Source organism: Helianthus annuus, chromosome 5, assembly GCF_002127325.2.
Source record: "Helianthus annuus cultivar XRQ/B chromosome 5, HanXRQr2.0-SUNRISE, whole genome shotgun sequence".
NCBI lineage: Eukaryota > Viridiplantae > Streptophyta > Magnoliopsida > Asterales > Asteraceae > Helianthus > Helianthus annuus.
In genome coordinates this window covers 41,421,936-41,436,135 of record NC_035437.2, presented here as the reverse complement: position 1 = coordinate 41,436,135, position 14,200 = coordinate 41,421,936, and the positions used below count along the sequence as shown (strand labels likewise).

The 14,200-nt window shown below is 42.9% G+C and overlaps 1 non-coding gene across 1 annotated transcript; it reads right to left on the bottom strand.

Annotated features, from left to right (window-relative positions):
- Window positions 1-3,421: 3,421 nt before the first annotated feature.
- LOC118492659 lies at window positions 3,422-3,528 on the bottom strand. Its single transcript, XR_004894662.1, has one exon. It is a non-coding gene; the product is annotated as a small nucleolar RNA R71 (small nucleolar RNA).
- Window positions 3,529-14,200: the final 10,672 nt, after the last annotated feature.

Genomic DNA, 14,200 nt, shown 5'->3' with positions numbered 1-14,200 from the left:
TCTAGGTTCAAGTAGTGCACGTATGGTTTTCTACACGTATACTAACAAGTTGCATACAAGTATTGATCATGGCATACACGTATAATCATGGCAGTTAGTAGTCCACATACAACGTTCAACAATTACATTTACGTAAACAGACAGAGTCCAAACATGCAGCCCAATCATACAAGCCTATAGCAGTGAAAGTCCAAATCGAAAGTGTGATTATGTGGTCTCGAGTCGAGACTAGGGATTTCGAGTCGAGACAGTGTGGTCTCAGGTTGGAGTCTTGGAGTTCTCGAGTCGCAACTAAGGGGTCTTGGCTCATGTGTCCATTACTCGAGACCAGGCGGTCTCGAGTCAGGTCTCGAGTCGCAACAAGACCCGCAACCATGGTCTCGAGTCTTGCTATTTTGAGTGCTGGTGCGATGTAGTCTCGAGTCGAGACTATGAGTTCTCCACTCGCAACCTCTGTCGAGACTAATGTGTAACAAACTTCCTTATTTACAGCTCATTAAATCCCGTAACAATTGCTAACATGTTTGGCAGTTTCAAATCAGATCAAATCAGAAATTATTCAACAATTATTTACCCTAACAATTCTCTAAGCATGAACAACGATTACACCTTTAATCAGATCATCAGATTTGTTGTACCGTGTGCGACCCTAAATAGTCAGTAAAGGCAGTTCATCTTTGAATACAGAGGCGGAATCAAAGTAATCAAAGTCACAACAGCTTTATCCTTTCAATTTCCTTTCTATTAATGCTTTCTGAGTAAATTTTGACAGCAGTTCGACACCTACAGCATGACCTGAGTTCGCTCCAAAACATTACGAATGATATTGATGTGTGTAAAATGCAACATATAAATTACATCAAATAAGGCATAAAACTAACCCTTTTTAAGTACTAATGTTGGAAAAAGAGTGTTTTTGTCTTCCTTTTGTATTTTCAGGATGAAATGAGCTCAAATTCACAAAAGAAGCAAAAAGACAGCTAATTCTAACATAAATACAAGAAAAGGAATAAAAGTAGACTGCCCGAACCCTCAACGGCATCCTCCCAAGCAAAGAAGAGAAAACAGAAGCCTGAACACGCCCCGTGCTCAGCCAGCACGGGGCCGTGCCCAAGAAGCAACAGAAAAGACAAACCTGTAGAAGCTTCTATTGCCCACCACGGGGCCGTGTCCAGTGAGCACGGGGGCGTGGCGAAAGTACAGCAGGCGCATTAATTGTAATTGCGAATTACAATTAATGAAGAGAGAGAGTGTCAGACGGGCACGGGGGCGTGTCCAGCGGACACGGGGCCGTGCCCAGCCTTCTGTTCTGCCTATAAATAGGAGTGCTTGGTTTCATTCCAACTCATCCCTTGGCACACCACCTCTCTCACACTTCATCCACCACCCACCACCACCATAACACCATCATCCACCACCATCATCCATTGTCCATCGTAGAGTGTGTGAGTCGTCTCGGGATCCAAGATTGATAGTAAGAGTTCTTGACAATCAAGGCCATGTTTGCCTAAGTCTCTTACATCACTTGGTGAAGACAAGTGTTTAGTATAATACTTTTTATTTTTAATCTTTTGCACTTTTTATTTGGTTTTGTATTAATGACTTTAATAACTAGTTGCTTATGTTGAAGGTGATCTTTCCTTATCGTTTGTCCGTGGTGTCTTGGCATTATTTTACTGTCTATATAAAATAAAAGATTTTCACCATTCATATCTCCACGGTCTATATGGAGGTATGTTGGCTACCTGGTCGGGGGTTAAGGGAACGGTTTGGTAAGGGTCTTGCCCTTGTTCAGCGTTTAGAGGTCCTGCAAGGGACCTGGGTCAAATTTAGTAGGATCTCCTTCAATGCCCATAGGTATTGGATGGCGGGGATCCAAACTCTTTGACCCCCTCATAAGTTAACTACTATTAATACTATAACCCGGCTATTTAGGACTGTATCCCTGCTGACTCAGACTACTTAGCCGAGGGTAACGTCACCGCCAAAAGCGGGGCCTACCACAATTTGCATTAATAACTTAATTCATTATCTTTCAATAATCCAACCCTTTAGGATTGTATCCTTGCTGACTCAAACTACTGGGTTGAGGGTAACGTCGCCTTCAAAAGAGGGGCCTACTACAATAACTAAGATAATCTCTTAAACAAGTGCAAAAGTGCGAAAATAATCAAAGGTTATACTAATACACGAGTCGGATCCAAGTGATTCATCTTGTCTATCTGTTTTTATTTTATTTTTATTTTTCAGCATTTAGTTAGTTTTTACTTTCTTAATTTAAAAAAAAAACATTTTTCTAACTTTTTGATTTGATTAGACGTTGAGGATAAACCGGTATTAAAAGCTCTTGTGTCCTTGGACGACCTCGGTATCTTACCAACACTATACTACGTCCACGATGGGTGCACTTGTCCATATGTGTGTTTAGTGTTAGTAAATATCGTGTTTTATAAATTTAAAACTTGGCTAAAGGTGTAAAAAGGGCTTAATTATATATCTAAATTATATACACACCGACACACATCAAGTTTTTGGCGCCGTTGCCGGGGACACAAGGATTTTAAGAAAGTTAGGAATCAACGGCCTAATCATATTTTTATTTTTCTTTTTAATCTTTTTAGGATTTTCTTAGTTTTTCAGCTTCTGCAGAGCTCAGCACGAGCCGTGCCTGGTCGGACACGGGCCGTGCCCAGCATCGTTACTGGCAGTTTTTAGTTTTCCAAGTTACAGAAGGCTGACCACGGGGCCGTGTCGGTGCAACACGAGGCCGTGTCCAACTTCCAGTAACTGGGATCTGGAAAACAATCACTGTAACTCCGACCACGGGCCGTGTTCGCTGAACACGGGGCCGTGGTGAACTTTCTGACCAGCATTTTTTTTTCTGTTTTTATTACAGGACTTGGAACCCGACGCCAATCTTACATAGTGTATGAGCTCCAGTTCTAATAAGGACATAAAAGAACCTCTAGAAGAACCCGAACGCTTTCTCAGAAAAAGATTAAAAGCTAAAAACCAAGAGAAGGTTTCGGGTGATTCACCTCCAATGGCGGACCAACGTACCCTCATGGATTATCTACGACCCACCGTAGGTAACTTAGGCGCCGCTATCAATGCTCCGAATGTTGAAGCTAATAACTTCGAACTTCGGCCGCATTTGATACAAATGCTCCAAAACTCCGCAACCTTCCATGGGCTTGCGGACGAGGATCCTCATCTACATATTACTAATTTCTTAGAAATATGTGATACCTTTCGGATCAACGGAGCATCAAATGACGCCATCCGCCTCCGAATGTTTCCTTTCTCACTAAAAGACCGAGCAAAAGCTTGGCTCAACGCCCTCCCAGCTGGATCAGTAAACACCTGGGATGAACTAGCCCAAAAATTTCTATATAAGTATTTCCCTCCCGCTAAAACGGCTAAATTAATGACTGAAATTAATACATATTCACAAGAGGACGGGGAATCCTTATATGAAACTTGGGAAAGGTTCAAGGAGTTATTACGCAAGTGTCCACATCACGGCCTTGCGATATGGCAATAAGTATCCACTTTCTATAATGGATTGTTGCCACATACAAGGCAGACACTTGATTCTAGCTCCGAGGGACTTTTAGGTAATCGACGCCCGCATGAAATATATAACCAAATTGAGGAAATTGCTCAAACCAATTTTCAATGGCACACCCCCCGAGGCAATAAATCTATTGCCCCGGGCGCCCATAAGGTCGGTGAAAGCACTTCTTTACAAGCCCAAATCGAGGCCCTTTCTTCAAAAATAAAAAAAATTGGAAATGACAAAAACAGTCTCGGTTATGGCTTGTGAAGGGTGTGGTGGGTCACATGAAAATTGGAGTTGTATGAAAGAAACGGACGATCAACAAGAATTGGTAAACTACATTGATAATAGACCTAGGCCGTCGGGTCCTCCAACGGGAACTTACAACCAAGGATGGCGAAACCACCCAAACCTTGGTTGGAGAGAACCCGGCAATAGTAGTAACCAACAAACCCAACGAACAAACTTTCAACAACCAAGAAATGAGTCACAAAATTTCACTCAACAACAAAGTGGACGAGAAAGGCTTGAAGATATTGTATCTCGCCTCATCTCCGACACTGAAAAGAAAAACTCGGAAAGATTTCTACAATTAGAATCAAATTTTAGAAATCAACAAGCTAGTATTCAAAACATAGAAAAATAATTAAATCAAATAGCTCAAAATTTTGCCGAGAGACCGCAAGGCGCATTACCTAGCAATACCGAAACAAACCCAAAAGCGCAAGTTCACCTCATCACGCTACGAAACCACACCGTAGGGCCTGCAGAAGCGCCGCCGCCAACGGAAGAAACGGCACCCACACCTCTGCAGGAAAAGAACTCCCCTCCGTCACCAGAGCCTACCAAAGCTCCTCTAGTTCCGTACCCCGGTAGGTTAATTCGTCAGAAGACCAATAAGCAATTCGCGAAGTTCGAAAGTCTATTAAAGCAATTGCATGTCAATATTCCTTTTATTGAGGTCCTAACCCAAATGCCCAAATACTCTAAGTTCATGAGGGACTTCCTCACTCATAAAAAGAAAAATGAAAATTTGCAATTAGTCAATTTAGGCGAAGAATGCTCTGCCCTCGTACTCAATAAACTTCCCCAAAAGAAAATCAATCCCGGAAGCTTCACGATTCCCTGCTCAATAGGGGAGTCCCCCGTTCGTAATGCCCTAGCCGACCTTGGGGCTAGCATTAACCTCATGCCCTCATCAATGTTTAAAAGACTCGGCCTGGGAACCACGAGTCCTACAAAAATGAGCATACAACTCGCTGATCGATCCGTCAAATTCCCACAAGGTGTCATTGAAAATGTCTTGGTAAAGGTAAGCAGATTCGTCTATCCAGCCGACTTTGTCATACTCGATATGGAGGAAGACACCGAGGTCCCCCTCATACTAGGGAGACCATTTCTTGCCACCGCACAAGCGGTGGTAGATATGAATGACGGAACACTCACCTTGAGGTATGGGGATGATGAAGTAAAATTCGGAGTTGGGAAGAGAATAGAGGACGACGACCCGGTCAACTACATGAAGGTTATTGATTCGAGCTTGGATGCTGCTCTCCGACGGTGTAACATGGGACGCCAAGCATCCCACTCAGAAAATATATAACCTCACATTGGGTCTAGCCAAGGACCCTTATAAACGTGGCGCACCACGGAGGCATTCCGCGGAACTATCCTTAGTTTAATTTAATGTTTTAGTTTTAATTTGCAGGAATAAAACACACTGGTGGTGATAATGGATGAAAAGGAAACGAGAAAAATGGCCCCATGCACAAAGAACGAAGCAACCCGACACAAATCTCCATTACAGAAGGCTCAACACGGGCCGTGCTCAACCAACACGGCCCCGTGCTGAACCACCTGCAGAAAAATGCCCAGTTCAGGTAACTGGACACGGGCCGTGTTCACCAGACACGCCCCCGTGTCCGGGCTTCTGTCTCATTTCTTTAATTTCTGTTACTGGCACCTGAACACGGGGCCGTGTCCGGTCCCCACGGGCCGTGTCCAGACTGCCAGTAACATAAATCTTTGCTTTTTAACACCACATTACACATCCAATCAACCTAAAAATTTATTTTTGGGACACACTGAGGACAATGTGTAATTTAAGTGTGGGGGGGGGGAAGCTAACACTTTGAAATTTTGCAAGTCCTAACAACAAGCCTTACACAAAACTCTATTGGAACCTGCTAAACACCCCAAATTTTTTCAAAAAATTTTTCATTTTCTCTTTTTACTTGTCTGAAGTTTAAGTTAGGAATCCCAAGATTAATAAGGTTATATTTTTATAAAATTTACAACCGAGAGCGTCGCGATAACAAGAACCAACATAAGAAAATTATGAAACGGCATATCAAGTCTAGTTAAAATTTGGTTATATATACTTGATCACATTAAAAACCCATTCCCACAAAAGTGAGTTTTGAGCCTTTATAAAGCATACAAATTTACATCTTTAGACTAAATGCTCATTTTTCGTTTCTTGTGTGAATAAGCCGCTTGGTTCTTACAACTCTAGAACTTGCCACGACGATTCATTCCCGGTCCTTACCAACTTAAACCCAAGTAACTAAATGATAGAGGCATTAGGACTAACCATTTTTCTTTCTACACCATTATTTTTCAATTTTTTTTTACCACCTACCCAAAATCCCCCTAGTTAACCCCTTTGAGCCTAAACCTTTCGTTTCTTTACCCTAAACCCTTTTTACCCACCAAAAACCCTTTTTATTTTTCACCCTTTATTTTAGTAACAAGCTCGGTTTTTCGCAAGCTCGTTCTTTTATGTGACTAAAAAAAAATGATGATGAAGTTAAAAACAAACAAAGCTATACAGACAAAAGCTTGTTTGTAGAAATACTTCAAAATAAAAAGTCACTAAAAACAAAATGTGTTACGAAAACCGACGCTTTTTACGCTTTTCGCCCTTTTACTAACCACTAACCCAACCACCCACCTTTAGCCCAAGCCTAACCCTTCACCCAAAAAGTCCTCTTGATATTTACAAAGGTATAAAGTTAAAAAGGAGGAGGATTGATTGCTTGGCAAGCCTATGGAAGGCGTAAGTTCCATGCCGCTCTCGAGTGATTCACAAAAAAATACACCTTCGGCCGAGTGTTGAGTGATTTCTCCCGTGAGGTATGTGAACTTGTATATAAATGAAATTTTAAAAAGGCATGTTATGCCCAAATATGTAATTTGTCCTATGAAACGTTCTAAATAAATCATAACGAATAGGATTGTAAATAAATAAAAATGAAACCCAAAAAGATCTTGGATTCCCGACACTCTATAACAAGCCAAAAACCTTCTCTTCTACCCATTCCATTTGGGAGTGTAAGCCACATTTAAAGAGTTTTGCTTGAGGACAAGCAAAAGTTCAAGTGTGGGGGTATTTGATGTGTGTAAAATGCAACATATAAATTACATCAAATAAGGCATAAAACTAACCCTTTTTGAGTACTAATGTTGGAAAAAGAGTGTTTTTGTCTTCCTTTTGTATTTTCAGGATGAAATGAGCTTAAATTCACAAAAGAAGTAAAAAGACAGCTAATTCTAACATAAAAACAAGAAAAGAATAAAAGTAGACTGCCCGAACCCTCAACGGCATCCTCCCAAGCAAAGAAGAGAAAACAGAAGCCTGAACACGCCCCGTGCTCAGCCAGCACGGGGCCGTGCCCAAGAAGCAACAGAAAAGACAAACCCGTAGAAGCTTCTATTGCCCACCACGGGGCCGTGTCCAGTGAGCACGGGGGCGTGGCGAAAGTACAGCAGGCGCATTAATTGTAATTGCGAATTACAATTAATGAAGAGAGAGAGTGTCAAACAGGCACGGGGGCGTGTCCAGCGGACACGGGGCCGTGCCCAGCCTTCTGTTCAGCCTATAAATAGGAGTGCTTGGTTTCATTCCAACTCACCCCTTGGCACACCACCTCTCTCACACTTCATCCACCACCCACCACCACCATAACACCATCATCCACCACCATCATCCATTGTCCATCGTAGAGTGTGTGAGTCGTCTCGGGATCCAAGATTGATAGTAAGAGTTCTTGACAATCAAGGCCATGTTTGCCTTAGTCTCTTACATCACTTGGTGAAGACAAGTGTTTAGTATAATACTTTTTATTTTTAATCTTTTGCACTTTTTATTTGGTTTTGTATTAATGACTTTAATAACTAGTTGCTTATGTTGAAGGTGATCTTTCCTTATCGTTTGTCCGTGGTGTCTTGGCATTATTTTACTGTCTATATAAAATAAAAGATTTTCACCATTCATATCTCCACGGTCTATATGGAGGTATGTTGGCTACCTGGTCGGGGGTTAAGGGAACGGTTTGGTAAGGGTCTTGCCCTTGTTCAGCGTTTAGAGGTCCTGCAAGGGACCTGGGTCAAATTTAGTAGGATCTCCTTCAATGCCCATAGGTATTGGATGGCGGGGATCCAAACTCTTTGACTCCCTCATAAGTTAACTACTATTAATACTATAACCCGGCTATTTAGGACTGTATCCCTGCTGACTCAGACTACTTAGCCGAGGGTAACGTCACCGCCAAAAGCGGGGCCTACCACAATTTGCATTAATAACTTAATTCATTATCTTCCAATAATCCAACCCTTTAGGATTGTATCCTTGCTGACTCAAACTACTGGGTTGAGGGTAACGTCGCCTTCAAAAGAGGGGCCTACTACAATAACTAAGATAATCTCTTAAACAAGTGCAAAAGTGCGAAAATAATCAAAGGTTATACTAATACACGAGTCGGATCCAAGTGATTCATCTTGTCTATCTGTTTTTATTTTATTTTTATTTTTCAGCATTTAGTTAGTTTTTACTTTCTTAATTTAAAAAAAAAAACATTTTTCTAACTTTTTGATTTGATTAGACGTTGAGGATAAACCGGCATTAAAAGCTCTTGTGTCCTTGGACGACCTCGGTATCTTACCAACACTATACTACGTCCACGATGGGTGCACATGCCCATATGTGTGTTTAGTGTTAGTAAATATCGTGTTTTATAAATTTAAAACTTGGCTAAAGGTGTAAAATGGGCTTAATTATATATCTAAATTATATACACACCGACACACATCAATATCATCACTGACCTATTTATAGTATGTCTGATTCCGCTGGAAATGGTTCAAGCGGAACCCCTTGATGATGTTTCGAGCGGAATCACCAAGTATCATTTGGAGCGGAATCACCAACTAGACATCTTGGAGCGGAATCACCAAAAACCTATCTGGAGCGGAATTACACAATATCCTGATTTCGCTTGAAATGACTTCTAGTTATTTCGAGCTGAATTACAATCTAAAATCCACTTTTCATTTCCAAGCTCCAATCTAGCCTATCTATACCTAAGACTCGATAAAGACGCAGTAAACAGACATTCAGTGCACCAACAAGATTAGCGAATTCAAGGACTAATATGTAACCCTAAGTCATGTGTACATCAAACCAATCAATACAACACATCATATGTTCGAATATCATCAACCCAACACATGCAATCGGTTCTAAACAACCTAGATCGGTCATACAATTCCTTCTAATAGTTTTGCTAACACATGTTTCTAATCAATCAACAAAATAGTTTTCCTTGTACATGTTAATATCGAATTTAAACACATAATCCAGACTTGTGATCATAGTTTCGTCCACATATTTACTATCATGAAACCCTAGTTCATCACATAACAACATGACATCAAAAACATAGCAAACTATCAAGGATTAACACTAACCAGAAAACCGAGAAGACTAGTTTGCTCGAGATGGGTGGGCTTCGGGTGAGGGGCTGCCGTTGCACAAGGAAGAGAGGAAGAGAGAGAGAGTTCTAGGGTTTTGTGTGTGTTTTCTTGATTGCAAGCTATGAGATGCAAAAACCCCAATGATGGGTGTGGGTGTGAACATATAATCAGATTAGAAGAGTGGGCCGAACCCTTGCTTGGGTTGCCCCTTTCTGGTCTCGAGTCAAGTAGAGTGGGCCGAGAAAGAGGGGTGACAAGGCACAAAGTGTACGGCCCTAAAGGCTTGTGCGATTTGAAGTCATTGTGTGACTAAGTGTATTATACATACATACTCACAACACATTAATGTAACACATAACATAGTAAAAATATAACGTTCTATTGCAAACAAACACATTAGTTAATCACATAACGTCCAAACATGTTACATCAAGCACAAAGAAAGGTTCTGGAATACGGGTTGTCACATCATCCCCAAGTCGAAGGAAATTTCGTCCTGAAATTTAGCACGTTCTCACTAAGGAAGCTAGTTAAGTTGCATGGTTTTCCTGGTTTTCCTGGGGTGTCACATCCTCCCCCCGTTGGTTTGGAATTTCGTCCCAAAATTCCGCAGTAGCTTCAGCCTCAGTAGTGGTTTCACTGTTCCCGAACAACTGGGGATACTTGTGTTTCATTTGGTCTTCTCGTTCTCAGGTAAACTCTGGGCCACGACGGGAGTTCCAACGAACTCGAACAAGAGGTATTCTGGTACACTTGAGAACCTTAACGTCTCGGTCTATAATTTCTACTGGTTCCTCGACGAATCGCAGCCGATCATCGATTGTGAGCTCCTTCAAAGGAACTATGAGGGTCTCATCTGACAGACGCTTCTTCAGATTCGATACGTGAAATACGTTGTGAACTCCACTGAGTTCTGCGGGTAGGTTCAGTTTGTAGGCCACTTTGCCTATTTTCTCTATGATTTCAAAAGGTACAACGTATCGCGGTTTGAGTTTGCCACGTTTGCCAAAACGGATAACACCTTTCCAAGGTGAAACTTTGAGTAGCACTCGATCCCCAACCTAGAACTCGAGTGGTTTCCTGCGCTTATCAGCGTAGCTTTTCTGACGGTCACGAGCTGCCGCCATTCGTTGTCGTATCTAAGTAATCTTCTCAGTTGTGTCCACCACGAGTTCTGGGCCAGTAATCTGGCTGTCACCAACTTCTGCCCAATAAAGGGGTGATCGGCGTTTACGTCCGTACAATGCCTCGAACGGAGCGGCCTGGATACTGGTGTGGTAGCTGTTGCTATACGAAAACTCCACTAACGGGAGATGCTTTTCCCAGCCGTTGCCAAAATCAATCACACATGCTCGAAGCATGTCTTCAAGGGTTTGGATGGTGCGCTCAGACTGCCCATCCGTATGTGGATGATAAGCGATGCTCATGTCTAAACGTGAGCCAAAGGACTTGTGCATTGCTTGCCACAGTTCAGAGGTAAAACGTGCATCACGGTCGGAAATGATAGAGGTTGGCACCCCATGCCTCGAAACCACTTCCTTTAGGTAGACGTCTGCTAAAGTAGAGAACTTGTCTGTTTCCTTGATAGCCAAAAAGTGTGTAGACTTAGATAACCAATCCACTATCACCCAAATAGTGTCATTTCCGCATTGAGATCTAGGCAGGCCAGTAACGAAGTCTATGGAAATTTTCTCCCATTTCCATTTCGGGATTTCTGGTTGCTGAAGTAGGCCTGATGGTTTCTGGTATTCGACTTTGACTCTTGCACAAGTCAAACATTTACTCACGTAGGTTGCTATATGGCCTTTCATGCTAGGCCACCAATACGTGGTCTTTAAGTCATGGTACATCTTATCCGAACCAGGATGTACCGAGTAACGAGACTTATGTGCTTCGTCCATCACAAGCTCACGTAAGTTTCCATAAAATGGGACCCAAATGCGTCCTGTTACGTAGTATGCGCCGTCTTCCTTTTGTTCTAACCGTTTCCTCGATCTTCGCAGGGACTTGGGCCTGATATTTTCTGCTTTCAATGCTTAAACCTGAGCATCTCGTATCTAAGCAGGAAGACTAGATTGAATGGTAAGTTGTAACACGCGTACACGCTTAGGTTTTGTCTCCTTTCGACTGAGGGCGTCAGCCACTACATTGGCCTTTCCTGGGTGATACTTGATTACGCATTCGTAATCATTCAAGAGCTCGACCCATCGACGTTGTCGCATGTTTAACTCCATTTGCTTGAAGATATGCTCGAGAATCCTGTGATCGGTGTAAATGGTGCACTTGGTACCGTACAGGTAATGTCTCCATATCTTAAGTGCAAAAACAACAGCTCCCACCTCCAAATCGTGTGTGGTGTAGTTCCTTTGGTGAACTTTAAGTTGGCGTTATGCGTAGGCAATGACCTTGTCACGTTGCATCAACACACAACCTAGTCTCTGGATGGATGCGTCGCAAAAAACCACAAAATCGTCTGTGCCTTCAGGCAATGAGAGGATAGGTGCGCTACACAGTCTATCCTTTAAGTGTTGGAAAGTAGATTCCTGTGCATCACCCCAACGATAGGTGACACCCTTCTAAGTTAGCGAGCTGAGAAGTTTCGCAATCTTGGAGAAATCCTTGATAAACCTTCTATAGTAACCCGCCAAACCCAAGAATTGGCGGATTTCCGTTGGAGTACGGGGCACAGGCCAGTTCTTGATCGAGTCAACCTTGGATGGATCAACATGAATCCCCTCCTGGTTTACCACGTGGCCTAGAAAATGGACTTCACGAAGCCAGAAGTCGCATTTCGAAAACTTTGCATACAGCTGCTCTGTTTGAAGGAGTTCCAAAATAAGCTTCAGGTGTTGTTCGTGTTCCTCCTGACTCTTAGAATAGATCAGAATGTCATCGATGAATACAATAACGAACTTATCCAGGTAAGGTTTGCACACTCTGTTCATAAGGTCCATGAAGACCGCAGGTGCGTTCGTCAGCCCAAAAGGCATAACCAGGAACTCGTAATGCCCATATCGAGTCCTGAACGTTGTCTTAGAGATATCCTCATCGCGGACTCTCAGTTGATGGTAACCTGACCTCGGGTCAATCTTCGAGTAGTAGCTCGACCCTTGTAGCTGGTCGAATAAGTCATCAATGTGTGGAAGAGGATAGCGATTCTTTACGGTCACCTTGTTGAGTTCACGGTAGTCAATACACATTCTGAAGGTACCGTCTTTCTTCTTCACAAACAAAACTGGAGCTCTCTAGGGCGAAGAGCTAGGACGAATGAAACCCTTATCCAAGAGTTCTTGTAGTTGCATAGATAGTTCTTCCAATTCTGATGGAGCTAAGAGATATGGTGCACGAGCTATTGGTGCTGCTCCAGGAGCTAGCTCGATTTGAAACTCGACCTAACGATAAGGCGGAAGACCAGGTAATTCCACAGGAAATACCTCAGGGAAGTCACGTACAATTGGAATGTCTTCCATCTTCTTTTCTTTCAATGAAGTATCAGTCACGAGGGCTAAAATAGCGGTGTGGCCCTTTCACAAACACTTCTGAGCCTTAAGGAAAGAGACGATGCTCACGATAGCACCACTCTTGTCGCCACGGATAATAAGAGGTTCTTCTCCAGAACGCGGGATGCGGACAATCTTCTCGTTGCAAATGGTTTCCGCTTGATGATTCGATAACTAATCCATCCCAATAACAACGTCGAAACTACCCAGAACGATAGGAATGAGGTCGATAGAGAAGGTCTGACCAGCGAAAGTGAGGTTACATCCCTTAACTATGTGTGTGGCTTAAAGACTTTTACCATTCGCTAGCTCTACAACATGCTTGGTGTCTAAGAAAATTGGGGCACGCTTAAGCATCTGACTAACTTTTAAGGACACATAACTAGTATCGGAACCCGAATCAAATAAAACAGAAACATAGAAGTCGTCTAATAGGAACTTACCCGTCACGACGTTGGGATCGTTCCTTGCTTCTCCCTGACTAATCACGAAGGCACGTCCCCAGGCGCCATTGCCGTTGTTGTTACCTCCGTTGTTTCCATTCCCCTGGTTGTTGTTCTGATTCTGGTTCAGTTGGGGACAGTCTCTCTTGAAGTGGCCTTCAGCACCACACTGAAAGCACCCTTTCTTGTTACCCTGCTGTTGCTGTTGCTGGCATTGATTCAATGGAGCTTGTTGTTGCTGACGATTCTGATTCGCAGGGCGTAAATTCCTGCAATCCTTTATGGCATGGCCTGGCTTGTTGCACCGATGACAGTTACTCCTTGTGCATGGCCCACTGTGGTGTAGGTTACAACGATTGCATATGGGGTGGATTCCCCTGTACCCACCTTGACTTTGATTACCAGATGATTGACTAGGGCTCTTGTTGTCATCAGTCTTTCGCTGTTCAGATTGAGACTGAGCTGATGTTGAACCTTTGCTTGAGACTCCATCCCATTTGCGCCTGTTGTCGCTTGGAGCATCAGAAGCAGTAGTACTAATACGCTTGGGCAGCCTGTTCTGCTCGACTGCCTGATCAGTGAGACGATGAGCCAGGCGAACAACTTGCTGGATAGTAGCGACGTTAGCTGAAGTCACATGGATTTGAATTTCAGGCACTAAACCCTTAAGGTACAGCTCGATACACTTGATAGGAGGGTCCACCATAGTAGGACACAACACGGCCAGTTCATTCGACCTCTTCGTATACGCCTCAATTTCAGAACCCGTCATCTTTAAGTTGTAGAACTCCACTTCCAGTTTGTGGATGTCATCACGACTACAATACTCTTCCTTGATCAAATCTTTGAAGTCGTTCCACGGGGTGGCATTAGCAGCAACCAACCCCAGCATCTAAACCTGAGCATTCCACCACGTGAGTGCTACACCTTCGAGAGTACCGGTA